Genomic DNA, 27,201 nt, shown 5'->3' with positions numbered 1-27,201 from the left:
CTCTCTGTTAAAGAGGACCGGGGATAAACACAAGTCCAAGAATCACTCTAACCGAGAGCTTTCCTCTCCCCGGCTAGAACTCTTATCACAGCTCTTAAGTATCCCAGTGCAGAAGATTCCAGGAGAATAAAATAGATCCATTCTTAAATTCGCAAAGGCTTTCATCTCAAAAGGTATGTAGGTTCTCTGCCCACCCGAGGAATCAGAGCTGAGAACTGTGTGTCTGTGTGTGAGGCGGCAGGCATTGTCCTCAGCAGGGTAGACGACCACTGAGTGCTTTGTCCGCTTAAAGGAGACCAGTTCTGGGAAAGAGATTGAGTTCAAGTTCTCTGGAATGTCAAGATCTCTCTCCATTCAGAGTGCCAAAAAGTAAAGGTGTCTAAAGTTGTCATAAAGTTATCAAACTTAAAACTGAATATTGTGTACCCCGTGCTTAGAATTCAATAATTGAGAGGTATATAGCCTCTGCTGTCAAGAAACCTATGGTCTAATGGAAGAGCCAGTTGATGAGATAGACAATTACAGTTCAGGGAAATTAGTGTCCCCAATGGGAAGGTCAAGACTCTCGGAAGTATATGTGAGAATCACCTCTCTCATTTTGGAAGGTCAAGGAAGGCAGTATGGAAGAAGTGACATCTAAGAGGACATCAGAACAACAAGGTAAGAGGTAATGAAGAAAAGGGATAAAACATTAAGGGAGAGGTAACCTTATTTGCAAAGCCCTAGAAATGTAAATATATAGCTTTTGTCTGAAATGTAATTGATAAGAGAGAATTCCGTAAAAAACAGATTCCATAAACCAGAGATCAGCAAACTTTTCTGTAAAGGGAAGATACTAAATATTTTAGGCTTTACGGTCCATACAGGCTTTGTGGAAACTATTTGACCCTGACACTATATAGAGAAAACATCCGCAGACAATGTGTAAATGAATGTATCTCAATAATACTTTATTTACAAGAACAAGGGGCAGGCCAGATATGGCTCATGGCCTGATATTTGCTAGCACCTGAATTCTTACTATAATATTCTAAACGTGGTCCCCAGACCAGTAGCCTCAGCATCACCTGGGAGCTTGTTTGAAGTGCAGAATCTCGGGGTCCATCCATGACCTTCTAACCTAGAGTCTGCATTTGATGTTTGAGAGCTCCGCAGGTGGTTTGTGGGCACAACAGAGCAGAGCAGGATTGCTATAAGCTTTGCCAAGGCCTTTGGACCCCATCTTTGAGACCTTCATATTTGCACATTTGGAAGATTCCTCTGACTGTAGCATTGCAAGTACTTGAGAGTGAATCGTCTGCTAAACTCCTGTACTTTAAGTGCCCAACTCGCCTCTCTGTAGTCCTGGCCCTGCTGGGGAAAATGGACAGTAACGGGCCAGACCGCAGAACAGCTTCTCTCTTCTCCCAGCCCGGGGAAAACCCACGTCACCTGACCTCCCGCCGCGAAGAAGGCTGATCTAAAGCTCCTGGGTCTTCATCTTCATTAAGGTTAGTCCCTTGGGGTGTATTTCCAAGTCTCAGGTGAAGGCATTTTTCTAGGGACTTTTACTTCAAACCAAAACTGTTACACCATGCCTCTCTGCTGTCCATTGTCATCATTTGTTTCCATATAGATTCCGTGACACTGCAGGGTTCAGTTTTCTGCGCCCGCTCTACCTGTGAAGGCATGAGCTTGGTGTCAGCTTCCAGACCAACACTCAGGCCGCAGATCCAAGCGTGAGCAGAATAAGGCCCCCTAATTAGGCAAGAGACAGCTGTGCGTGCTCTGAAGGAAGGCATCGATCAAAGAATGCACGTCCCTTCCCTGCCTTTTATTTATGCTTTAGAAAATCCAATTAAAGCAGAGCTAGCAATCTCTAAACTTTTCAGCCATTTAACACATACAACAGCATTGCAGGCCATGAATTTAAACACACACGCATGCATGCACACAAACACACACACACACACACACACACATCCTGTTTCTTCCTTGTCAGCCTCAAGGACTTAGGGACTTGGGGTGTGCCAGTGGACACGGTAGCCAAAAGGATGACGGAAAGTTGGTCAGAAAATGTCATTCAGCTGGCTTCGTCCATTTCTCGTCTTTTCCTCTGCCCCTGATGATTATATTTCATTCACACGCCTTTCCTGCTCATTTCAGCTTGTCCTTGGGGATGCTTCACTCAGATTATGCTGATGTGAGCAAACCCTGTGAATAATTTTGCCTTGCTGTTTCCCTGGTTTAAGGTTAGACTGATACTTTATAGTCCAGCCTTCCCTTTCTTAGCAAAGCCTTGGTTATATATGGCCCCAGGAAAGACACCCATGGAAATTACTGCAGTGATTTGCCTTGAGCCTGGGCATTTCCTGGTGTCATGCTCATTGAGCTACTCAGGTCTATAAATGCCAGCTGTTGTGTATAGGTGTGACATCATTTTAAATCTACTTGTTTATGACAAAAATAAAGTGCTTTTTTTTTTTTAAGAGTAAAGCTGTTTTCTGATGGTTGCCAGAGGGGACGTGGGTTGGAAGGCTGGATGAAAAAAAGTAAAAAAAATGTGAAGTTCAGCATAGGGACTATAGTCAATAATATTGTAATAACTATGTATGGTGCCAGGTGGGTACTTGAATTATCAGGGGAACACTTTGTAAATTATGTAATTGTCTAACCACTATGCTATACATCTGAAACTAATATAAAATAATATTGAATGTCAACTGTAGCTGAAAAATAAAATTAAATACATAAATAAATTTAAAAGCAAAAAAAAGAGAATAACGAAGTAAGATATGTCAGGATGTCATCATCTCATCTGTTGACATTGAGAAGCACTCAGCAGTACTTATCTCATGAAGTTTTGGTGATGATTAAATGGGTTAAGGTATGTTATGTGCTTAGAATAGTGTTCAACACATAAGTGCTTACAAACACTGTCACTTATTATTGTCTTTAAATAAATTATTTGGTATCAAATTAATAGGATAAACACATTTGCAGAGAAGAATGTTAACTTTAATTGAAATAAAAAGTGTTTGATAAAAATTTTAACATGTTGATTGTGCTAGCATGACCAATAACTATTTGCCAATTAAGTTAGGTAAATGATATAATTGTTTTTGCTCAACAGTGTCCTTATATGATATCAACTTTCTGCCTTTCCTGTGAAAAATCATCCCTTTTCCCCTACGTGGTCCTGGTGAGACAGGCTGTCTTAGCCACCACCCCATCTGTACTCTCCTCTCCGGACAAATGTGAACACGTGACCAAAATGAGCCAGTCAAAGTCTTCCATGAGAAAGGAATGGATTCTGGGAACAAAACAAAAAGTTTCTCTTCCCCTTGGATTAAGAGCTTCAAAAGCAACACAAACTAGAAATACTAGGCAGCTACCTTGAATGCATTTGAAAATTGAGAGAAACTTCAGATTGATGCCAATATACAGAGCTGAGATATGGCAAAAGAAAGAGAAAAACGTAACGATGTTTTATGAGCCCTTGAATCAAGACATAACTAGAGACAGCTCAACCTCTAGACTTCCCAATTCTGTGAACCAATAAAATTCTTCTTTGCTTAAGCGACTTTGTGCTATTTCCTGTCACTTGCAACCAGAGCAACCCTGACTGAAACACTTTTGACTGTATGCATCATGTATCCATTAAAGCAGGTCCAACCAAGATAGATTTACTTTCAATTAGTATTACATGAAACTGATAAAAGTTATTTTATTTTTTTAAAAATTTTATAATTTGGATTCTTAACTGGAAGTAGATTTTACTAAAAAGAATTGTTTTATTATGTTTTATTCCTTTAGTTTAGGCGATCGTAAGTAGAGGTTTAAGTAGAGAGGCTAGGTAATTTTTTAACAAATACAATAGTAAACATGCGAAATAAAAGTGAGTTAGATTTGTTGTCCATTTATCTATAAAAATAAAATATTATATTTGAACATATAGCATACACACACACACATACATACACACACATATGCAGTATAAATATGTATATACTGAGAGAGAGCTTGTGAGTTTACTGAGTTCCTACTACATTCCAGGTACTATTCCAGGGTATGTGTATATTATTTCATTATGTCATTATAGCAACTTCCCTTGGAGGTAAGCATCATATATAAGAAAACAGACACAAAGAAGTTACACAATTTGCCTGAGATCACATAGCTGCTAGGTGACAAAGCCTGTATTTAAACCCAAGCTCTCTAGTGCCAAAAAATGTAATGTCTTTCCATGACATCACATTGGCTACCTTTGAAACAATTGACACTGTCATTCCTGTTTTCCCACTGTCAGGAATGCATTAAAGTGCTATTACCTCAATGTGTTCCCTGTTCACTTGTCTTCAACACTACTTTCCCATCTACAAAGTGAAAACACAAAGCTCCACATTAGCTGATCACAAGTTGCAGCTGATTAGAATTGCCAGTATCTGCAGGAGAAGCCCCAGGGGAGGGACCCCAGCTGGGATCTCACCCATAAGGACCTCTCAGCCCCCCAGTGTTTTGCAGACTTGCTCTAATATAGATGGGAATCCCTAAAATAGAATAACTGAGCTATTTGCTTTGAAAATAAATGACTCAAATGGAAGCAAATTATTTAGAAATAGTGAGGAAAAATATTTTTAAATGATAAGATCATCAAATAAATGAGACCACTGGACATTTGATGACACTAAGGAGATATGGTATGTGATTGTGTTAAAAACAAGATTCCTTATTTATAAAGTCATATTAAATTACTTAGAGATGAAATAATCCAGTAACTTGGATTTTCTTTGAAATAATCTGGGTGGGAAGGGAGATAAATGAAACAAGACTGGCCATATGACAAGAGTGATGAAATACGGGGTTTCTCATACCATTCTCTCGGTTTGTATATGTTTGAAATTTTCCTTAATAAAAGAAAGAAAGAAAGAAAGACATAAGAATCTACAGTTTTTAAAAACTGAAAAAGTTTGCATTTGGGAGAGGCCTTTGGGGGTGAAGAGCAGGATTCGGACATGAGGAAAGGTAAGATCAGGGACAGCTGTTTTCATTAAAGCCCTGTGTTATCACTGCTTTTGCCATTACGTAAACATATTCTTTCGAAAACAGTTAAAATCAACTTTTTAAAGTAATCAGAAAAGAAAGAGTCCATTTGTCAACCAGCCCCTTCCGGCTTCACAGCAGACATCACTAATCAGCCTTGCTTGGTCTGATCTCATATCGACTTAGGAAGAGCCTCTGGAATCTTCATTGCAGCCTGCCAGAGATAAAGTCCAACTTGGGATGAGACCCGCAACTTGCCCTCATGGTTTAGACAGGCTCTTATTGGCCCTGAATTCTAGTCCTCCACTACTCCAGGTTCGCCTAGACCCCCTACCAGAGTTGTTAGAGCTCCCCGAACACCCCACACGAGCCCCCAGAGTGAGGTCAACACTCCTGACTTGCCCTCCGCCAGCCTGAGCCAATGCTTCCATTTACGTTGGAGTTCCTGCTGAGCCAAAACTACCAGCCTTCCTTCAGTCACTGGCAATAACATTTTCCTACAACGTGCTTTGCTGAAAATCTCAGAAAGCGATGAGTGCTAACAGATCCTGGTCCTGTGCAAAGGGAAAGCGTTAGAGTTATATTTGGGTCGACTTCTGAGGTGTGAAGGGCTTGTCTACATTTAGACAGAAATTGAAGTGCCAGTCATGTCTTTCCTAGCTGGCTTACAGTTCTCCTGGGATGCATAGGTACATCAGTGCAAACTGAAGCTAATGGGCAGGGTCTCATGGACCAGGATTCATTCATTTTGTGAGCAAACACTCCTGCTGTTCTGTAGGCTCTGGTCCTGCGGACCCCCATGCTCCCTGTGCCCAGCCTCACCCTAGAGCTTGGCTCCTCAGCCAAATCCATAACTCAGTCTCTAACTCCAAACCCATAAGTAGGGTCATTTAATTCTTCTTTTTTTAATTTTTCAATTACACTTGACATAAATATTATGTTAATTTTGGGTGTACAACATAGTGATTAGACATTTATATAAAACAAAGTGATTCCCTTGAGAAGTCTAGCGCCCACTGACACCATGCATAGCTTTTACAATATTATTGCCTATATTCCCCATGCTGTGCTTTACATCCCCGTGACTGTTTTTATAATGGGCAATTTGTACTTCTTAATCCCTTCTCCTTCTCCACCTGTCCCTCACCCCCTTCCATCTGGCAACCATCAAATATTCTCTGTGTCTATAAGCCTGTTTCTTTTGCTTGAGGGAGTGGGAAAGGAGGAAGAGGAACTAGCATGTGCTGGTGATCTCTAGAGCCAGGCACAGGGCTAGGAGCGTCCTACTCATCCTAACCACAAAGCCTAGGAATCAGCTTTACGGGGGAAAACACTGAGGCTTGGAGAGGTTGTGTGCGATTTTTCCCTTGCCACATGGCTAGAAAATGCAAGAATAAGAATCAATTCTATGCCTTTCTTAACTCAAAACAAACAAAGGAGCAACACCTTTGTTCTCCCTGAACTCAATAATGCAAAAAAGTCTACACTCAGAGTAGAAAGTACCGTTGGTGGGGATATTCATTTAGAGTGAGCATGAGGGAACTTCCTGGAGTGTTAGAAATATTGTAAGTCTTGATTTGGGTGGTGATTCCATATCTACTTTCCCTGAGCTGTACGTTTAAGATGTGTTTACTTTACTGTACGTAAGTTCTCAAAAGTCAAAAGAGTATCATGGTGATTAAATATCAAAGCGATTGAAACTTGCACAGATTTGTCTCAGTGTTGGGTTGGTTTCATAGCTATTGCACAGAGTCAACTGGATACTTTAACATATACTATTTATCAAGATTGTTGTGGACTGTCTCATGAAAATTAGCATATGGAAAAAATAATTTTCCCTCAAATGTGTTGGTTTGTAAACACTGATTATATTCATTTCCAGTCCTCCATGTGACTTTCTGTTCTGAAGCTTGTTTCCCCTTAACAGAGGCCACCTGTCACACCGTTTTATGAATCTGAAGTTCAAGGAATTCCCTGAAGCAAGGAAAACACTCTTAAAACAACTGCTAGATTCCTCTTCGGTGGCTAAAAGCTCTGTGGAAATTTTCTTATTTGTTCTTTTTATTATTAGTTCTTTTTGTGAAAGGTAGCTACATCTCAAAATAGCAACCTTTCTTACAGACTGAGAGAGAGGGGCAGGTGTGACTGTGTATGCGTGTCTTGTGAGTGTGTACATAAATTCTTAAAGTTCTGGATATAATCATACATTTCTTCCTAAAGAGACATTGAAAGGTACCTTTTGTTTCTTTTGGGAACATAATGAATGTAAGAGGAATACAGAGGCATTGATTTTCTTAAAAAGAAACAGATTTCCTATGAAAATATGGGTTTTATATACAACTTGACATTTGGAGACAGATACTTTTACCAATGAGATGGTTAAAAAAAAAAAAAAAAAAGAACAGTTAGGACTGTTGATTATGTGTGCCCGAATATTCAACTAACAGTGACTCAAGCAAGAGAACGAGGGGTAATCAGGAGGTAGTAGGGTGGTTCCCAGAGCTCAACTGGACATCCCAAAGGGAAGCTGGCACCAGAATGCTTTCTGTTCATCTCAACTCTCTGTGTCTATACCTGTTGGTGCCATTCTTTCTACTGCCAGGGGGCCTTCTGTGTTCCAGGGGCATGGTCGTATCAGCTCTGCCTTGTGCCCTTTCCTGGTTAGACCTGACAGTAAAGACACCCTCATTACCAGACCACCTTCTAACACTCTGAGAAAAGCCTCTGAGTCACCTGGCTGGTGCTCTGTCACCATCCCGCCCCAGTCACTATGGCTTGTGGAGCAGGCACGGAGCAGACAAAGCCATGACTGTCCACAGCAGCTGAGTTCTGAACCACAAAAAGGTTTCACAGTCTAACACAGTTTCAACACCCCATTCATTCATTTCTCCAGACATGATCATGTCATCCTCTTCAATTTCTATAGGGTGTCAGTTTTCCATTTTTCATTTTCTGCCTCTGAGACCTTTCCCGTAGTCTGTCAACACGCTCAGCCAGTCCTGGTCCCTGAGCTCTACCGGCACATCCACAGGAAAACTCAGAACAATTGAGAGGTTGACAGGAGAAAAACCATGTAAAACATTTTGAATTTGGAAAACAAGTAGCTTGCAGACACTTCAGATTTCTTATATTTTGGTTCGCTTTAACTTCCATACATAGTATTGATTAGATCTCCATGCATACATACTTCCATGCGCATTCACTGCCTTCGCCAGACAGAACAATTACCACTGTCTAGGTTTACAAAACTTCGAGAATGACAACCTCTAGGGATTAACTAAGGGAAGCCGTCTGAGTGAGAAATCACGGCATCTGGGAGCCAGGAGTAAGATTCTAACCTCACCTAACTGCCTGAATAATTTTGAGTGATTTGCTTCATCACACTGAGACCATTTGCCCATCAGTAAAATGAGGAAATGGGATCAGATCAGAGGTCAAATCCAGACCACAACCTGTCTTTATAAATAAAGTTTTATTGAAACACAGCCATGCCCATCCTTTAAAGTATTTTCTATCTGCTTCCATGTTACAAAGCAGAGTTGAATGGTTGCAACAGAGTTTGTATCATCTGCAAAGTCTAAAATATTTATTATCTAGCTCTTTACCGAAAGGTTGCCACACCCTGCCCTAAATAAGCCTCTGCAAAATCATTTTTTCCCTTGAAACACTTTCAAGTAAATAGTTTTGAATTTGAATTATCCAGATAATTACTACATCTCTAATTTTTCTTTGCCAGTGCGATTGCTGTTGACCCAAGCCACATAGACCTATGTCTGTACCGGCAGAGACTAGCGGGAAAGCTATCAGTCAAGGGCCTTCACTCAAAATAAGTAGCCAACCATATTACTCATATTTTCCCTCCAGGAACTGCAACCTTAATATGAAATACCAAACACTCGTCTGGTGTCTCTTCATTCATCTCTCTCTGGTCATAGAAATAAACGAGAAAGTTTTTAAGAAGATTTGATGCCTATTCAGGTCAAAGTAAAGTGAAATCATGAACGTCCTGAGCTCCATGGCAATGGCAATCGCTGCTGAAACAGACCTAGGAAATCTATTTAGGGGGTTGAATTTTCTATGTTGCCTGTCAATAACCAGGTGGTGGCTGAAAGACCATGTGATTTTATATTGGGTAGTATAACAAGAGAAGGCAAAGACTGCACTAATAAAACATATTTCCAGTTTTCTTCTTGGTTAATGCATAAAATTTGGAAAACACCACGCATCCTGTGAAACCGATACCTCTCAAAATTTTTCTGTGTAACATCATACTGACATATTGGGAAAAACCAGAAGGGAGCGAGCAGGAGACCCCCCGACACACACATATGCATACACATACCCACATGCACACACACACACACACACACACACCTCCATCTGTCAAAAAAAAAAAAATATCCAAAAGCAATAACCAATCCCCAAATGCCAGGAAGCTGGGTTGTAAATTTAACACAAACAGCTCCCTCTTCAAATTTTCAGTCCGTTTATCAAATTTTAAAAATGAAATGACAAGTTAAGATTATTAGTCAAAATATATAAATAAATCACCTTCCATGTGCGATTTCCCGGCTCTGTGAATGATTTCACAGTGGTTAGTTGTACTAAGTGAATACACAGGCAACCTGGGCTCGGAGCGGACCTGGTCCAGGTGCCGCTGGAAGCCCGCCAGTCCCCGGGCAGCGCAGGGAGCTCCGAGGGCCGGCCCAAGTGCCTGGCTGCACGCGGGGGCCTTTCAGAAGTCATATGGTGAGGTCTCTCTCACAAGGTAACCCTGACATCTTCCCCGTTGCTTGGTCTACAATCTCCTACACGCTGTTCTGTTGTTTACACAGGGAACTTTGTTTTAGCCATCTCCGAAAAGCAAGGATTAAGTCAACTTGTCATAAATTCCTCCCGCTAGAAGACCAACTAATGGAAAACATTTTTAAAATATAGTTTGTCAAATGCTTGGGGGTTTTAAAAGAAATGCCAAGACCTAGGAGTCATAAATTATCTGGTGGAACAGAAGAATGAGGAATACTGGAGTTCTGTGTTCAAGATAAATTGCTGGAAAATTCTCTATCTTAAACATTGGTCCTGTTCTTTACCTGTGTAGATTTATACAACATCCAACATTATCAGCCCTTATGTGGTTGTTGAAGGCCGAATATAAACAGAGAAACAAGACAAAAAGTTCTTTGAGCAGATTCCCCTCAGCTGGCACAGAGCCAGGCCTGCCACGCAGGAGCCCCGCCCCCTCCTCCCGCCCCGCATCGTTCTGTCGCTGCTATTAATAGTATTATTGGTGTTGGAACAAAGCCAGCTGTCTTTCTTTTCAAACCAATTTGTCTGATAGCGTGGATTATTGTAGTAGGTAATCTGTCCCTTCTGGAAAAGACTAATCTTTAATGTCCTTTCTAGGCATACTGCTCTCTGAGCATCTGAAGGCATGTTGGTGACACGCTCCCATGTCTGGCTTATTTACCTCAGAATAAGCTGTCATTGAGTGCCTTCTGGGGTAAACAAACAAACAAAGGCATTTTTAAACATAGAGCCACACAAATTTAAATGTCTTAAATTATATATGCAAAGCATGTAAACATTAAAAGCAGATCTACACCGGCGAAGGAAAATGATCCCATAGCGTGTCTAAAAATCATCCGTGACCCAGTTACGTGACCATTTCCCGTGAAGGATTCAGGAAGTTGAAGCTCTCCAGACCTCTTCCTCAGTTCTGCGCTTCACTTTGTGAGCATAGACTGGGAGTGAGAATCTTGTTTTCCCCTATTTTTTTAAAGAAAATTTTCAGAGCCCCCTCGGAAGAAAATATGGCTTGTTTTCAAAGAGGACATTCGTTGCTTGGGAGGTTGAGTCCTGGTCTCACATCCCTCTGAGAAAGTTTTCTTAATTCCAGAGACGCTACCCAAGATCGGGATAAGAAACAGCAATAATTTCTATATTTTATGCCTGTGTTCATTTGGAATTGCATTTCTATGCCTTCAACAGCAAGCTGACTCGAAGTGGTTTATTTCTCAAGCACAACAAGAAGTCCTGAAGCAGCTAGGGGCCAGGATAGCAATTCCCAACAGCAGCCATGCCCAGTCTCACTCAGCTCAGCCTCCCGCTTCTTACCTTGTGGTCACAAGGTGGCTGTCCACATGCAGCGCCCCATCCAGACAGAAAGAAAATGGGGGAAGATGGATGGGGACGCCAGCTTACACCAGAAAAGCAAAATCTTTCCCCCAAATCTCTAGCTCTGGCCCTTCCCCCCAGCACCCCTTCTAAATAATAACTAGCAGTTCCTGCTCTTGCTTTTTTCTAGGACGAAGCTGTTAGAGGAAGACTGCGGCTCAGATATAGCTGACTTTTTGGCAAACACATCGTACTGTGCACAAGAGCATTTATTATTCTTGGTTTATTAATAAATCCAACCACGGCTTTTAAAACATTTATCTACATCCAGATTATTTCCTTCTACACCTCCCTCCACACTGCCATTCTCAGGTACATGTCTGTCATTGTGTGAATTCCTAAGACAAAATCATTTCCATGCTGTTTGCCCTGACAGCTCCCTTGTTCTGAAAGAGGTCTTCTGCTCAACTCCCTCGCCTCCCAAGCCCTCAATGAAAGTGTTTCCTCAAGTTCAATTATTCCTTCAGAGGCACATTAAACATTTTTTTTATCCATTCACTTATTCTCTTGCCATGCAAAGCAGCTCATCATTCTCCAGCTCACTCACAGAAACTCTTTTTCCAAAAGATGTTACACCCCGTGCCCAGAGCAATTCTATTTTCAAATGATCACTGTATGGCCAAACAACCAACCAAATGTTTCTGTGATGAAAAACAAGTTGATAATATTTATTAACCCTTTGAGTAGTGAGTTTTTTGTTAACTCCTTGAGTGAGGACGTACGTGAACGTTCGTACTAGTCAAAGGGTTAATTACTATCTTGGGACTGAAGGCCCAAGATGATTTTTGATAGTTGAATTTTCTTTTTCTTGATGGTTCTACTGAGAGCACTATAAAAACACTTTGATTTTATTACAAGTACTATTACAAGGCCAAAATCGCATCGACAAATAAAAACGAAGTGTTAGCTTAAAAATAGGACTTTGTCCATTAAGATAGTTTACAAAGCAAAATGGACTTAAATAGGCAGCTAAAATCTTTGTGTATACTGTCAAATTTGTGGTGGGAAAATGCTCTATGGCTTTGTTCTGGTTAATGATTCTTGTCTATGTATGTATAAGACATACGTAAAATACACATGGTTAGAGCCGACTCTGCCCCTTTAAAGCTAAAAACACCAAAAAAAAAAAAAAGTTGGCAATTCTCTATATACCACCAGGGCAGTTTAATTTGTACCATACTTTGCCACATCAGCAAAAATGGGGAGCCCTGGAGCTACTGTAACCCCTGATGACGGGGTATTGGGAGACAGGGAGTAAGCAAAATCTAACCAAATTGCATGAGGTCCTGGTCGCCAAGCTAATGCGGTGTTATTAATGCATAAAATAAGTTTCAAAGACAAATTTTCACAACTATAAAGCAGAATAGCCCTTACAGCCACAAAAGCTTCTTCTCTTCCAGTCCTGCCATTTGAAATACAAATTCTCCAGTGCCCCTGGTGAGTGGTAGCCCCACGTGAAGAATGTGTTCAATATTAACAGCCTACTTTTAGGTTTTAAAAAAGTCATTAGATGGCCACCAAAGAAGATTTTGAAAAAAAATACCCTTTGTTTTAAGAACGTCACCCTTTATTAAAAGTTTTATGGGGGGAATAAAAAGAGAGGTTCACAACAGGGCATACATAATAGATATGAAATGCAGAAATACCCAAGAGAATAGCCCACATATTACAACATTCTTGGAAGAAGGCTGGTTTTCTTGAGATGCTAACCAGGGTGCTGTTAGTACCTCTGTGCTATTACCCCCATGGCCTCTGGCAGGAGAGTAAGTGTTGGGATTTGCTTTATACCCTAATGAAAGCTCCGCATTGTGATATTTACAAACCAGGCACGTGCCTCTGTGAAGAGCAGGGCTAACTTTGTGCCAAGATAGCATCAACACCTATTCGATGTGTGGCAATGCCAGGCACAACTTGGGCACATCGGAATGAAGTGCTGGAAATCTGAAAGAACATAGCCCAGAAAATTTCTTTAGGGAACTCCACGGGGGGGGGGGGGGGGGGGGGCGGTATGGAAATGCTAACATGGAAAGATCTTATGGAAACATGTCAGGAAGACTGTGCCCCTGGTCGCATTTACAGACAGTATGGTCAAATCACTGGTCCAACAAAGAATAAGCATCACATGAAATTTAGCAGCTGTTAGGTTCACAGGACTGGGGAGGACTAAAGGCGATACCCCAACCCATCTGATGCTTCCTCGAGCAGGATGTCAAGAGAGTTGGTACCATTTTTCTAACTTTATCTAGTACTCGCTGCAGGACTAGGGGTCGGTTAGTTGCTGGATTTGTTTTGTTTTTATCACCTTCACATTTGCCTTTAGCCTTTTTGCTTGAAATTTGTATGAGATAAAGCACTATAAGTGTAGTTCCTCAAAGCTATCGCAGGAAGGAGCCCCAGTAAGACTTCAGTGCTTGGTCTGAAAACACTGGGATCTTGACACACATATGATGATGTTCTCATGAGGCAAGACATAGAGAAGACGTGGAAGTGGGAGTTAGAAATAGCTTTGAAATCTGAATGTGCTCAAATCACAAAGGGCTGTAACCACCATATTCCCTTTTGCAGAACCCTCCTCATTCTCTTTATCACATCACATTTGAAGGTCTCTTTAGTTGTCACTTAAAGCATCAGTGTGCTTAGAAATACATTGCTCTTGTCATCTGCAGACCATAGGTTCCAGAGAAAACATCTGCTGGGCCTTACCTTAGGGCTACTCAGGTACGAGAATTGGTTGTAAATCAGTAACAGAAAATCAGTTTATTGAAAACTAATTTGCTGGAAATCAACTGTCAAATAATTCATTCATCTAAATGCCCAACTCATTGATTTTTCCAAATTTATTGGTTGATTAAAAATTAGGTTCTTTCAACAATTTATAGAGTTTACAGAAATTTATATTGAGAAGAATGATTCTTAACAGTGGTTGAAAGAAGATTTCTTCAAAGTTACAGTTAACTGTGTTTTATTTTCTCTTCACACCAACATACTAAGGAATATTTCATTGGCCAAAAGGAAGGAATGACAAGGTAGTTTGGTCTCCTTGTGAGTATATTTAATATTAAGAAAATATATTTCTGAGAAAGGAGTCGGGGAGGGTAAAAGGACAAATATATGGTGACGAAAAATGATTTGACTTTGGGTGGGTGATGGGTATACAACATAATCAACAGTTCCAAATGCTATAGAAACATTTACCTGAAATCAACACACTCTTACTGAACAATGTCACCCTGTTAAATTTAATTTTCTAAATAAATTTTTTTAAAAGAAAATATATTTTTTTTGTTAACTAAAATTTCACTCTTTTACAAGTAATTGTTTGGTTTATATTGATTTTTTTTTTTCTTGCATTCTCTTAGATAATTCGCTGTCATGTTCCAAGTTCAAGTCAAAACTCTGTCACTTAGTGTCTGGGCAGCCCTGGCCAAGTTGCTTCCTCATCCTCTGCTTTATTTCCCTTAATTGGAAGATGGGAATAATAGTAGTCTCTGCTTCATAGAGTTATTGGGGCGATTAATCTAGTTTTTTAATGTACGTCAAGTGCTAAGAAGAGCAATTGGTAAGGCTCCTATGAATGTAAACTATCATCGCTTGTTAAAAATAGTGTATGAAAGCATGTCTTTCAACACTTGAGTCACCTTCAATGGATGTTGAAATTGCCTTACAATAATTCACTCTGCACCCCCCTAAGGAAATGTCCTCTCTTACTTCTTCTGCACTATGATAGCATCTTAAAAGGCCTATGAAAGCATATGTTCATACCTGTATACACCCCACTAGACTGAGCAGAGGCGTGCATGGTGCCCAGAGCTTAGTGCTTGGAGCTTGGCGAGCTTCTCCAAAGCCTTCACTGAATGAACAGGGAAATGATGCAGATGGACCTGGTACAACTGAGGATGGTTGCAATGACTAGTGTCTGAGCTCATCCCCTTTTGTGTTGGCTCTTCCTGGGTTCTGTTTCAAAGGGTGGCCTTTCTGTGCCCTCCTGCCCTCATCCTGGAGTATATACTCTCTTGTAAGCAAACGGTTCCCATCTCCATTTAGCACCAGCCCCCTTCCCTCAGAGCCAAGGAATAGCATTATGTTACCGGGCATCCTCATGCTCAGAGGTGCCTCCCTGGGATGAGGTGCAAATTAATGCCAGCCTGGCCACTCTAGGACATGAAAGACCAGACGGTAATTTCAGCAAGAGGAGCAACTAAACCCTACTGACCTGGCCCGACACCAAACTGGATAATTGCCTCCTGCCTACATAATACCCCCACCCTTTTCAGAGTCAGAAATGGTTTTAGTTCACCCTCCAAAAGCTGGCCAGGGACCCTGGCCGGTTGGCTCAGCAGTGGAGCGTCGGCCTGGCGTGCAGGGGACCCGAGTTCGATTCCCGGCCAGGGCACATAGGAGAAGCACCCATTTGCTTCTCCACCTCCCCCCTCCTTCCTCTCTGTCTCTCTCTCTTCCCCTCCCGCAGCCGAGGCTCCATTGGAGCAAAGATGGCCGGGTGCTGGGGATGGCTCCTTGGCCTCTGACCCAGGTGCTAGAGTGGCTCTGGTCGCGGCAGAGTGACGCCCCCTGGTGGGCAGAGCGTTGCCCCTGGTGGGCGTGCCGGGTGGATCCCGGTCGGGCGCATGCGGGAGTCTGTCTGACTGTCTCTCCCCGTTTCCAGCTTCAGAAAAATACAAAAAAAAAAAAAAAAAAAAAAAAGCTGGCCAGGCAGGGCTGTGCTGCCTTCTCCACCAAGTGTTGTCACACGAACACAAGGGAGCGGAGAAGTTCTCCTCTGGGCAATCTGTGAAGTGCTGTGGGGCGAGCGGCCTAAATCTACCTGTTTTAATATTATAGTTGGAACAATAAGACTTAGTCATGTTAAGAAGACACTTCATCTCCCATTTTTTAAGCTATAAGAGCGATCAGAAGTTTATTGTACCTAAAAGTTTTAATTTGGACATGAATTACCTTTTTATTAGAATCATAGAACTATGATTTTTTATCACCAGTCTAGGTAACCCCCAGACTGAGTCCACTTTTCACAGCAAAGCTACCTAGAGCCATCCCGGATGGGTTTTTGCTGTAGAGGATCCCATTGCTCCCACCGTGGGGGGGAAGCCGAAGGGCAGAGCAGGAACCTCGGATGCTTGCTCAGCACGTAACTGCCTACATAGGAGAAGACTCAATTGGCAGGATGCAGGAAAAAGATCAGTCTGACCATAAAACATCACGGGCCAAGCGCCAAGGTCAAGAGCACCTGAAATTGATCACTGACTGGCACAAAGAGAGATAGATCATGAGGCACAAGTCAGCAAAGACCGATGAGGAACTTCATGCCCAGTGGCCCGCAGGTCCTGACCCTTTCGCGTGAGTTTATCCAGGGTATGTTGGATTCACTTGAAGGGGAAAATAGTTCCTGAAGTGGTTTATAGCTGTGTATTGGCTTGCCACTCTCGGAAAATCCTGAGTCCCCGAGTTCTCTCCGCCTCTCTTTGTGTTTTGGCCAGAGAAATGGTTTGTATGGAATGAGCTAAAACATATTTTCTCCACCCAGAAAAATATCCTGAGGCCTCAGAAGACCACTGGATAGCTTATGGCAGGACCGTAGGGGAGCCCTGACTTGCCCACAAACACCTTCTCCTCACCCGGGGCCCTGGCTCAAACCCGGCTTGGAGAAGGCTAGGTCTTGAGTCAAGCTAATACTTAGTAATAAAGCTTCCTGGGAAAGCAGGGCTGCCAAAATTTAAGTGGTGGGTTTTATGACCAGAATTACAGTCCATTAAGGGACAAGGATGAAAACACCAGCTTGTTTCATTTCGATCTCTTGTCTAGGCCGAACCACTGTTCTCTTTCCAATTAAAGTTCCACAAGAAAAACGCTGATGTTTCTCCTCCAGAAACAACCTTTCCGGCACGTTCCCCAAAAAACGCACCGCGGTCTGAGGCCACATGCTCCCAACATAGATGTCCTACAGCTTTATTTCCTTCAAGAGGATAAACAGCCTGTAAATAAAATGAGTTTTCAACCAAGATTTTTTTTTGTTTTCAAAAAGAGAACATATGAAATATTATATATTCAGTCTGGAATGGGACGTGGAAACCATTGGATAATATAGGGCAGGGGTCCCCAAACTACGGCTCACGGGCCACATGCGGCCCCCTGAGGCCGTTTATCCGGCCCCCCGCTGCACTTCCAGAAGGGGCACCTCTTTCATTGGTGGTCAATGAAAGGAGCACATTGACCATCTCATTAGCCAAAAACAGGCCCATAGTTCCCATTGAAATACTGGTCAGTTTCTTGATTTAAATTTACTTGTTTTTTATTTTAAATATTGTATTTGTTCCCGTTTTGTTTTTTTACTTTAAAATAAGATATGTGCAGTGTGCATAGGGATTTGTTCATAGTTTTTTTTTTTATAGTCCGGCCCTCCAACGGTCTGAGGGACAGTGAACTGGCCCCCTGTGTAAAAAGTTTGGGGACCCCTGATATAGGGAGTTCTTTCTGTTGGTGAGCTTCCTGGCTTTGTGCTGCATGAAGGGAGGGGACATGGAGCGCTGATTATCACAGTGAAGCCACCACGACCATGAAATACAATTCAACCTCTACCTTTCGTTTGCCCCATGGCTGAACCTGATTCTTCCATCCTTTTCACACTAGTAAATTCCAACAGTGACTGCCACGCCCGGCCAGGAAACGTCCCCTTCATTCTAGACAAGAGATGGCCCTTCTGCGGAGCAAGGTGCCCAGGCATCTCAAGGGCATTGTAGGCAAATCCTAATGGGTGTGCACACTGGCAAGGGAAGATGAGGACTTTCTATTAAACAACTGAGGAAGGCTTGGGCCTGTCCCATCTTTCAGAGAGTATGTCAACGTAGTAACCTATACTTTGAATTTTCCAATAATAAGTAAAAAGTGGCTTCATATCATGCTAAAATAAATTTCAGTCTAACCAAAGAGATCTCCTATCAACACAGGGAATCTCTCTAAGGCTGTTCAAAGTTAAGTAAATAAAACAACTAATAAACTTTTCTGTAAGGAAATATTAAAGAACCATATCGAGAAAGAGCTCTAGTAAGTAAAGTCATCTTCAGAAAACACAAGAAGACCAACTTTTCTCAAGAAAGTTAAGCAATTTCTTTCTGAGAATATTTTTGGCAAGCCACAGGTTTTTTAACTAAATTCAAACTGAACACAAAACAAGAGTATCCGGCATCATCTGTCTTATGTGTGCCCTGTGATGTCCACATACGGAAGAAAACTATACTTCGTGGACAACCAGAATCAAATGTTTTTAATAAAAAATTATGGACAGATATCCCTACAACTATGACTTGAATAAAAAAAATTTGTTTTTCTCTTTTCCGTTCTGTTCCTATGGGCCACTCCAGAATACCCTTGTCCCAAATGACTGTTTGGCTTATATCTGGATGAGAAGGAGTGTCAGAAACAATATTTCCATGGGGAAGATTTTCTCTATTTCTTTACTTGAGCTTTAGGGTGTTGACATGAGTGGGAGGGGGCGTGTCTGGGGATGGTGGCTTTGGTTTTTCCCTGGATGAGTAATACGAGGAATGGTCCTGAGTAGGACTTTCTGCTTTTCAGAAGGTGCTGAGAAGAGGCAGAGGTGGTAGGTACCCTGGAGACAATGAACCTGGGAGATTGGTGCTGTTGACATTTGAACTTGAAATCTGCTTTCGTGAAATTGCATATGGACATATAAACTGCAAATGGGCACCCCAAAAAAAAAAATGTTCAAGTTACGCTACCTTAAAGATAACTAAATGAACTAATGAAATTTTCTGGGAGAATCGATATTTGCTAGGGAGATGTTTTAGTCTGCTTGAGTTGCCATAACAAAATGCCATAAGTTGGGTGGCTTAAATAACAGACACTTATTTCTCACAGTTCCAGAGGCTGTAAGTACAAGATCAATGGAGCAGCCAGGGTAGTATTTGATAAGAGCTCTTTCTGTGGGCTACAGATAGCTGCCTTCTAGCTGTGTCCTCACCTTATCAGGGGAGAGAGAGAGAGAGAGAGAGAGAGAGAGAGAGAGAAGGAAATCTTTGATGTCTCTTCTCTTAAAGACACTAATCCTTCCAGATCAGGAACCTTACCTTCCTGACCTCATTTAACCTGAATTACTTCTATAAATACTCAGTCTCTAAACACAGCCACACAGGGAGGGTCAGGACTTCAACATATGGAAAGGAAGACACAATTCAGTCTACAGTGAACAGATAATATTCAAAATATTAAACTATTGGGCACAAGTACCAACCGATCAAAACAGAGCCTTGCCAAACCTGATCAGGTGCCAGCAGGCCTGGTCACACCAGCAGAACATCAGCCGGAAGAAAAGAAAGAAGCAATAGTCCTCTTTTTCTCCTGGAAAAATCTCCAAGGTGCATATGAAAGTTGGCTTCTGTTATGTAGTACATTGCCCAAAAATGTAAACACTGTCTTATTCATTCTCGTATGGGAGTAAACATACCGCTTTATTAAGAATGGAAGTTAATGTGTTGCTTTATCAATAGAAACACGATTTAATCTATTAATTTATTAATAGCGTTTATCTGGAAGGAATTATAGGAAAGTTTCAATTTATAGATTGTATAGTTTTACCATGTGCACATATTATTTTGTAACCAGAAAAATAAAGATTTTTAACCCTATTTTACACTAGTAAAGTATGCCCACTTTTAGCCCTTAAACTTCTAAAAGAATGAGTTGTGCTAGCTGCAGTGTATGGCCTGGGCTTCCTGTTAGAAGTACTCTGTCACCTGAAGAATTAGACCCGCTGTAAAGATGAAAACAACCTTCATTCAGGTGGATATTTTATTCTTTGTTCTTAGGGTGATGTTTTTTTAATGATAAGAATGACAAAGTTTTACCCGGGTTCGATTCCCGGCCAGGGCACACAGGAGAAGCGCCCATTTGCTTCTCCACCCCTCTGCCGCGCTTTCCTCACTGTCTCTCTCTTCCCCTCCTGCAGCCAAGGCTCCATTGGAGCAAAGATGGCCCGGGCGCTGGGGATGGCTCTGTGGCCTCTGCCCCAGGCGCTAGAGTGGCTCTGGTCGCAACATGGCGACGCCCAGGATGGGCAGAGCATCGCCCCCTGGTGGGCAGAGCATCGCCCCTGGTGGGCGTGCCGGGTGTATCCCGGTCGGGCGCATGCGGGAGTCTGTCTGACTGTCTCTCCCCGTTTCCAGCTTCAGAAAAATGAAAAAAAAAAAAAAAAAAAAAAAAAAAGAATGACAAAGTTTTGAATGAGAAACGGGTGTTTAAGAAGACAATGCTAGTTGTGAGAACATACTGTGTAAATAGGACGTTGCACTATCTTTGAAATTTTTCTGTAACTAAAACTTTTCTAAAAATACAGTTTATTTATTTTTTAATTTTTTTTTTTTTAATTTTTATTTCTTGATTTTACAGGGGCAGGGTGGGGAAGGGGAGGAGAAGAAATGTCAGCTCATAGTGGCTTCACTTTAGTTGTTCATTGATTGCTTGTCGTATACGCCTTGACCAGGCAAGCCAGGGGTTTCAAACCAGTGACCTCAGTGCTCCAGGTCGATGCTCTATCCACTGCGCCACCGCAAGCCAAGCTAAAAATAAAATTTATTAACAAAAACAACAACAAAAAAGGAGACAACTCTAATGATATTCTAAAGAGTGACAGGGAGCCCTGGTCACTCTTTAAGCATGATTACCGTCTCTCCTCCCAAGAAATGGAGTCACCTCCTCACCTCTGCAGTATTTAAACAAAAGACGCCCTCTTGCCCCCAAAAGGAGATATTATATCAACAAGGAAGACAACCCAGATCTTGCTTCCAAATGGATTTCTTCTTGATATTTGTATTAGCTTCCCAACTCTCATACTGCAAAACAGTTAGTATATGCTATCCCACTAAATGCTAGAATCACCTTCCATGTATTGTGACATTTCCAAATTCTCTCTCTGAGAGGTAGTTCTCTCAAGATCTACTGCATTTAACTAAGCTAGATCATTCACAGCCTCTAAAACTCTCCAAAGGATACCATGCCTCTGGATTGATGCATATTCTGTTTATCTGACTTTTTTTCCTTGCTTTAGTGAATTACTGTTCATCCTTTCTAAGTCTGAAAGGGCTTTCCTATTCTCCCCACATTACAGTTCCTATGTTCCACTTTGAATATTGCATATAGTCGCCAGTGGGTTTATGTACAAATAGTTGAAAACCTGCCTAACAGTGGCTTTGAACCAAAACACAAATATGAACTCTGGAAGGGGATGAAGTGAACACTGTTTCAGCAGCTCCATTTTATTATTGAAAATTCATGCTTTTTTTTTCCTCCTTCAGCTTAATCATCCTCAACCTTTTGGCTTTTTAGCCTCTTGCTTATTGCCTCACGGTTACAAGATGGCTGCTAGCGTTCTAGCACCATGCCCTCCCATGACTGTTGTGGTAAGCAAAGAAGGGGATGGTCAGAGAGTTTCTTCTAAACATCTTCTGTCTGTTTATCTGGGAAGTAAATCTGTCCCCATAGACATTTTCCATGTCTCATTAGCCAAAACTGTCAACATGCCCCAGAAACGGCTGAGTAAGGAAGCGAGTACCTACTGAGAAATTAATAATATGGACACTTTATTGTATCGGTTACAGTTTAACAATGCTGTAGAAGTTCCACGACTCAGCTATCTCAACTCTTATTAGCAATGTGCTTTACCATAGATTGTTACCATTGTTTAAAAAATAAAACTGCTCCTTAGCAGATAGACAGCACTTAATTCCTATGTTCGGAATTAAGAATGCCTTGTGATGGGAAGGGTAGGGCCCAAATGTGCTGAAACCATCAGATTCTCTGTCATTCAAAGTTGTGCTCCTATTTTCTGTCCCTCGGGGGTGCTGGACCACTAAAACTATATGATGAGAGTAAAATTACTGTTCATATCTTACATACCACTTTGCAGTCTTGCATTTAATCTTAACGTCTACCCTGGAGGTAAGTAGTAGTATCTCCAATTTACAAAGGAGATCAAAGGCTCAAAGTGGGTAAATAACTTGCCCACGTCCACATAGCTGAAGTAGCTTACTAGCTGAAGTAGCTTACGTGAGGCTGTACCCCGGGCTTACTGACGCTATCTGCTCCCATAATACCTTGCGGCCACTCTGAAGTATACCCAAAATGTTGGGTAAGACCCCATGAAATCCCTTACCCTACCACTCCAAAAGAGGTAAACAAGTTCCCCCTCCTCCCTCCACATGGAAACAAAATCAGCCCAGCATCCAGACTACAAACATGAGACAGTAAATCATCTTTCCAGCCCCACTAGATAGTAGGCTGAGATATTTCAGGGTTTTGCATGGGCTAAGTGGACCCCATTTCTTTTCAAAGTCAAGAGCTGGTAAGTACTTGGTTAGTATCCTAAAGCCCAGTGAGTATAAATAAAAGTGTTTCTTCAGGACCCAAAATGGGTTGATTCTTAAACAAAACACAAAATTAGATCTGGATGTTACAGAAAATTAAACCACTTCAATGACAAGTTTGTAAGATAAATATAAAAGTCAATTTGTACATTATCCCAAGTAAAGATAACAGATGCAGGCCGTATTTTTAAACTTAAATTTAAATGCCCTCTTATTATGAGCATTCATTGAAATGTTCCCTGAATGTTTATAAGGTGTTTACTCGGTTTCTATCCTGAAAATCAGGACATCACGGCACTGAAAATATTTCATGCCCAACGGTTACACAAAACCACTATTTCTTCGGTTTATAGCCTCTCTTAATCTCTTTGTGGAAATCTCCAGACCTCAACTACATTCCTTGAGATTTTACAGGGCACAAGAGAAACAGAAATCAGCTCAAAATGAATATGTGTATTCAGAATGCGTTGAGATTTTTCCAACTTTTCAAGGACCTCATACAAATTAATCTTCTTAAGGACCCCAGTGGTCCCTGAATCACTGCTGCTTCTTCTCCCCCCCTTCTCAGCGCCCCCCATATTCTCCTGATGGGAGTAGCCGCCTGCTCATTAGGGAAGAAAAAGTTTATTGAGCCCGATCTGGGAGGGCCCGCACAAAGTCGGGAGCAGGTACCACCAGTTTTACATAATTTTTGCATCTGCACCAATTTGATTTAAGGCGAGAAGTGGAATTTATTGGTGAGCATTGCATTGTAAAAAGTGGTTAATGCTAGATTGTCTCATGTTTATTCTGATTCAGTCAGAAGTGAATTGCACGCGTGCTATCTGCTATGAGCTGAGACAGTGGAGAGGGGAAAAAAGGCCCCTTAGAAGCGCATTCTTTTTCTCCTTCCCATTGTCTTTAAAGGTTCATTCAGGTGGAAGAAAATAATGTTTTAAGGTTAAAACCGTATCACTTCTATCACTTCTTGTGGCGCTGATGATCAAGCGGAAATTATTCGAACGACAACAACAAAAAGCAAAGGGCAGCTGAACCTGATGTAGTAGGCCAGTGGTAACGGAGAAGAGCGGAACTGTTTGAGTAAAACAAAGGACTCGGTTACAATCTCCAAGAAGAAAATAGGTAGAAATACTGGATAAAATATTGGGGAATTGCAAGTTTCTAACATAAACAAAAGCAAAATAAAAAAGAGTTACTGACTGGGCATTCTTTATTGAGATAGAATCTCAACCAGGAGTTGGCAACCTTTCAGAGCGGCTTGTCCCCGCCCACCGTGCATGCTTAGGGACGGAAAAGGACAGACACCTTGTGCAAGGTGACAGTTGAAAACAACTTACAGGCCACTGAAAACTTCTCTGGGTTCCTTTTTATTTATTATTTTTATTATTATTATTATTTAATTTTCTTTTTCTTCAAGCTGGAAATGGAGAGAGACAGTCAGACAGACTCCCGCATGCGCCCAACCGGGGTCCACCCGGCACGCCCACCAGGGGCGACGCTCTGCCCACCAGGGGGCGATGCTCTGCCCCTCCGGGGGGGTCGCTCTGCCGCGACCAAAGCCACTCTAGCGCCTGGGGCAGAGGCCAAGGAGCCATCCCCAGCGCCCAGGCCATCTTTGCTCCAATGGAGCCTCTGCTGCGGGAGGGGAAGAGAGAGACAGAGAGGAAGGAGGGAGGGGTGGAGAAGCAAATGGGCGCTTCTCTTGTGTGCCCTGGCCAGGAATCGAACCTGGGTCCCCCACACGCCAGGCCGACGCTCTACCACTGAGCCAACCGGCCAGGGCCTCTGGGCTCCTTTTTAAAAGGCCAATTGGGCATTAGTATTTTTTTTCAGCACCAATCTTGTCATCTTTCCCCAGAAATTAAAAAATCCCTGGATGATAAGAGTGACTAAATGATTCTACAATTCCAGGAGCCAACAACTCACTGTCTGAGCTGAGAGGAACCTCAGAATCCCCTCTCAGACGACAGCCACTATCTCAGATTCTAGCTCATTCCTCCCTTTACACGTTCTTTGTTGTGGTTATAATTTTACTAAAGTGTTATAGAGCCCTGGAAACAGAAATCTGACTTCTCCGTTGATTGATGCTTCAACGAGTTGAAGACTCAAGAGAGAGGCATTGTCCCTAGAAGCTGCCTCAGAATTGGGGGAGTAAGTGTGGTATGAACATTTCTTCACCCAGGTTTTTTGTAAATGTATACTGTTTATTTTATTTTTATTGTTTTATTTTGTTTTATTTTTGTGGCAGAGACAGAGAGAGTCAGAGAGAGGGACAGATAGGGACAGACAGACAGGAAGGGAGAGAAATGAGAAACATCAATTCTTCATTGCAGCTCCTTAGTTGTTCATTGACTGATCTCTCATATGTGCCTTGACCCGGGGGCTATAGCAGACCAAGTAACCCCTTGCTTGAGCCAGCGACCTTGGGTTCAAGCTGGTAAGCCTTGCTCAAACCAGATGAGCCTGCGCTCAACCTGGCGACCTCGGGGTCTCGAACCTGGATCCTCTGCATCCCAGTCTGATGCTCTATACACTGCGCCACTGCCTGGTCAGGCCACCCAGGTTTTTTGGTTGTTTGTCCTAGGTTACTCATAAGCTCAAGGACACACTGGATGCTTTGCTTTGGGTGTCTTTTTCTTTGTCTGGTCTTTTACTATTCACCATGTGGTTCAACATCCTAAATGGCTTTTTAAAAAATATGTGTGGATGAAATAATATGACTTCTGAGATTTGCCTCAAAATATTCCAGCAAGTGGGAAAATTAGGGAGCTATATATGAAACAAGATTGGCTGTGAGTTGATAATTTTTGAACGTGAGTGATCGGTACAAAGTGGGTTTATTATACTCTTCTCCCTACTTTGGTATGTTTCAATTTTCCCTGAATAAAATATATTTAATTTCTTATTTGGAGGTTAGTGCTGCCGTTTGGGGTTTGGTTTGGTTTCGGAGAATTTACACGTAGCTCTCTACCGGCCAGTCAGGCCCGCAGTCTCCACGCTGGACAGCAGGCTGGAGCAGGGCAGTCCTTTGCAGACAGAGTCAGGGTACGGACACTTCAATTTATTGTGAACAGATGCTGCTACTGATTCAGGGGCCAGAGCCAATGCTAAGCCCTATAAAATCCTCGCTGTGTGATTCCCTCAGAGGCAGAATTCCACCCATTGCACAGAGAGGGCTGCATAGAGCCCCCCAGCTCCTCCACCCCGTCCCTGCCAGTGACCGCTCACAGGGGAATAACTGGTAGGAGGAAACAGTGTTGGGGACGGGGAGAGAAAGAGAGGGAAGGTGGCCCGAGGGGCGCCCAGCAGTCAGGGGAACTCCTCAGCTCAGAAGTGGAAAGTTCAGTCCCTTCTGGGCGTCTGTCACCAACCTGGGAAACAATGGGCTAACCAGGGCTGTTTTAACTTAAAGCTGAATTGGGAACCCAAGAAAATGGAAGGACCTGGCAAACATATCTTGAATTAAAATAAATCTTACTTTCTTTCTCTTCCCCCAACACTTCAAAAAGAATGGCTTTAGTGGAACGGTCTCCAGGTCTTCTGGCTTTCCAAAATTAGTATCTCTCTAGATCTGTTACTAGAATCTGGAAAGTACAAGTATTCCAGAAGGATCTGCTTTTCTCACCGCCTCCCAGCGGACTTTCTGGGCACGATTACACTCTGCTGTGCTCATAGAATCATCTCTCCTCTGAAGACCTTTGCCCTGCATTGTCAGGAAAAAAGAGGTGTGGAGGAGTGAAGAGATCATTCACAGCATTGTCTTGGAATGGTGAGAACACAGGAGACAGCAGAGCCTTCAGCGTGCACCGTGAGGTTGCAGAGGGGACCAGGAGATGTTCTCAGCAACACAGGTGTCTGGGACTTCCATCGTGCCATCTTCTTGGATGTTGAAAATAAGTTAGTGTAGAAAGACGTAACTAGCACCAATCAACAGCCTCTGTTGTAAATTAAAATGAAATGCCTACATGAATGAATATACCCAAAATAGAACATTCCAAAAATAATAAGATACTATTCACTTAGAAAGAGGAATGGAGCTCTGATACCTACTACAACCTGAATAAACCTTGAAAACATTACGCTAAGTAATAGAAGCCCATCACAAAAGGCCACATATTCTGTGATTCCACTTATCTGAGATATCCAGATAAGCAAATCTATAGAGACAGAAAGTACATCCGTGGTTGCCTGGGGCTGGGGAGCCAGGAAGAGTGAAGGGATGGAGGCCTCGTAGCTAATGGACACCGGGTTTCTTCTTGAGGCAATGAAAATGTTCTATAATTGACTTAGGGACAATTACACATATCTGTGAATATGTTAAAAACCATTGAATTGTACATTCTAAGTGGATCTTAATTGTATGGTGTACAAACTATATCTCAATAAAGCTGTTTTTTTATTTTTTTTTTTACATTTTTTAATTATTTATTTATTTACTCATTTTTAGAGAGGAGAGAGAGAGAGAGAGAGAGAGAGGAGAGAGAGTGAGAGAGAAGGGGGAGGAGCTGGAAGCATCAACTCCCATATGTGCCTTAATCAGGCAAGCCCAGGGTTTCGAACCGGCGACCTCAGCATTTCCAGGTCGACGCTTTATCCACTGCGCCACCAAAGGTCA

General features: G+C 42.1%; 1 long non-coding RNA gene across 1 annotated transcript; it reads left to right on the top strand.

The window, feature by feature from the left end:
- The first annotated feature begins 533 nt into the window (after positions 1–533).
- LOC136383991 (uncharacterized) lies at positions 534–3,558 on the top strand. The gene is made up of 3 exons (XR_010747507.1): positions 534–660; positions 1,411–1,490; positions 3,113–3,558. It is a non-coding gene; the product is annotated as an uncharacterized lncRNA (long non-coding RNA).
- The last annotated feature ends 23,643 nt before the right edge of the window (positions 3,559–27,201 follow it).

This window comes from Saccopteryx leptura, chromosome 12 (assembly GCF_036850995.1).
Source record: "Saccopteryx leptura isolate mSacLep1 chromosome 12, mSacLep1_pri_phased_curated, whole genome shotgun sequence".
Classification (NCBI taxonomy): Eukaryota; Metazoa; Chordata; class Mammalia; order Chiroptera; family Emballonuridae; genus Saccopteryx; species Saccopteryx leptura.
The sequence above is the reverse complement of the archived record's forward strand: the minus strand, read 5'-3'. Positions and strand labels throughout refer to the sequence as shown.